The following is a 2,596-nucleotide window of genomic DNA, read 5'->3' as shown; positions in this document are numbered from 1 at the left end:
TCTTTAAATTCCGACTGTGGTTTTAAGGCAGCAAAGATGTGTATTAAAAATAGCCATACATTTTGTAAATATCTAGCGAGAAAATATGGCATTTGAGTGACCTACGCCAAAAGACTTCTTTCTGCATGAAAACCCCAAACATACAAGCGGCCTTTATGAGCTCAGCTAAAAAAGGATGTCTGCACACAGGCTCCTGGCCCATGACACTCAGAATAGCTGAGCTTAACGTACCGAGTACAACAGCACAAAATGTCACGCTGGGAATATGAATGTGGGAGTCAGCCGGTGGGGGGGGTGGGGGATCTCTCACCGAATTTGAGAAAACTCAAAATGAATCCATTCTTTCATTCAGAGCTCTACCTTGCAAAAGTCCCATCCGGGACTAGCTATATTTACATAGACAGATCTGCACCACAGAATAGAGATGATTTAGAGCACATCGTTATGGTTTCTGATGGTTTCTTCCATCAACTAGAGAATGTCATAGAAATACAGGAAATCGACTCTAAAGATGACCTAAATCTAGCTTAAATAGAAGTTTAGAGATGTCACCCTGCAGGTCAAGAAAGTGATCAGACCTTTTAAACATCCTTCGCGAAGCCCCGCCCTCACCCTGGGAAGACAGAGCATCAAAGGCAGCCCAGTTAGCCTCACCTCTTGGGGGCGGTGGAAGGGGGAGGAGATGATAAATAAGACATGGTTTCACGAAGCATGATGGTGGCCGAGATAAAGGCCAGCTCCCCCTTCTCCCCATCGCAGGGAAGAACTCTAATGGGAAAGGGAGAGCCACTTCCTGAGCTTCGCCAGCTCCGAGCACTCACTGTTCTGCTCCCTCCGAGACTTTGGCCAGGCTGTGTCGCCTCTCTGTGCCTCAGTTTCTTCACTGGCCAAGTAGAGTAACAACAGAGTCTACCTGGGAGGGCACTTTGGGGGGGTTAAGTGGATTAATGCACATGAATCACTGAGGCCTCAGAACTGCCTCACTGCACATGCTCCACCAACGTGAATTGTCACTGGGGCGCTTGCTGACATTTTAGGAGTCTTGTCTACCCTAGTGGGTGATGAGCAAGGACTATGTTTTAAATTTGGGTTGTTCGAAGTTTTTTTGTTTTTTTTTCCTAAATGTCTATTGTGAGTTGAACTGTGTCCCCGAGAAAGATACATCGATGTCCTCACCCCAAGCAAGGCACGCTGACGTCCTAACCCTGAGCGAGGCGAATGAAACCTCCTTTGGAAATAGTGTCTTTGCAGATGCAAGTTCAGATGAGGCTCTGTCGGGCGGGGGACGTCCGGTGTCCATAAGAGAAGAGAAGAGAGACAGAGACAGGCTCCCAGAGACACACATGAGAAGACCAGACACACAAAAGGTCATGTGACAGAGGCCGAGCTTGGAGTGATGCAGCTATAAGCCAAGGAACCATGGCCTGCTGGCCACCTTCCGAAGCTGGGAGAGCGGGCCCGGCTCTGCCTATACCTTGATTTTGGATTTCTGGCCTCCAGAACTATGAGAACAGATCTCTGTTGTTTTAAGCCAGGCCATTTGTGATACTTTGTTATGGCAGCCACAGGAAACTAATACAATGCCTTAAATGTTTACATTCCCTAGAGCTGGCACATAGAGGGCATTCTACATATTGGTTGAATGAATGAACAAATGAACAGATGAGCGAGGCCCAGCACAGAGCTGAGGCAGGCAGTGGGGCTGAGTCATGCAGCAGGTATGGGTATTCGTGACCGCCTGCCGGAGAGGGGTGCGGTGGCTCATGTCCCCGAGCATGCACACCCCACCTTCAGCTCTGGAAGAGCCACCACATGGGGAATATGTCCCAGCCATCCCGGAACTCCAATTTCCCAAGAACCAGAAAAATGGACTTCTTGTGAAAGCTCCCAAGTTCTTAAATGTTGACTCACAGAAAAAAATAAGTGGATGAGTGGATACGGCACCTCTGGTGGCATCCGCAGTGTCCGGCTCAGCCCGGGGCAGGATGCACAGTGACTGATGGAAACCAGTGGCAAAGGGGACGTGTCTTCCGCCCTGGGATCCGGCCTCCTCTCAGACGTATCTAAAAGAGCATCAGAGCCACTGAGATCCTACTAAAGGAAAAGCAGCCAACTTTCTGGAACCCGGACATGCCAAGAAGGTTGATTAGGCCCTATGCAGTGGGAAAAGCCCTAAAACTGACGGCAGGACGCTTGACCCCAACCCCAAAATAAACCCTCTTTCTGAGTTTCAGTTTTCCCATCTACGAGAGGAGGGGGACAGTATGCACAGGTGTCACTTCCCTGAGCTTAGGATGCCAACGAGAGAAGGCGGGTGACAGGCCTTTGCCCAGTGCAATGTCGTCAGGACCACTATTGTAATTCTGACACACTGGGCCAGTATAATGCAGCGTCTCTGGTCATCGGGCCCATAACTTCACAGTTAGGATTGGGTCCCACCACCGGGGCGCAGTCACTGGGCCATCTATTTTCTTCCTCTTTACTCATTTTCATTCACGGACAGACGGCCTGAATTAGGACACTTGGAATATCTCAAAAGCAAGCACCCGAAACGGTGGTGAGGGGAAGGGACAGCTGGGTTCTAAAGTCATGCAGT

This window comes from Pteropus vampyrus, unplaced genomic scaffold, assembly GCF_000151845.1.
Source record: "Pteropus vampyrus isolate Shadow unplaced genomic scaffold, Pvam_2.0 Scaffold341, whole genome shotgun sequence".
NCBI classification, from domain to species: Eukaryota; Metazoa; Chordata; class Mammalia; order Chiroptera; family Pteropodidae; genus Pteropus; species Pteropus vampyrus.
Note: the sequence above shows the minus strand (reverse complement) of the source record.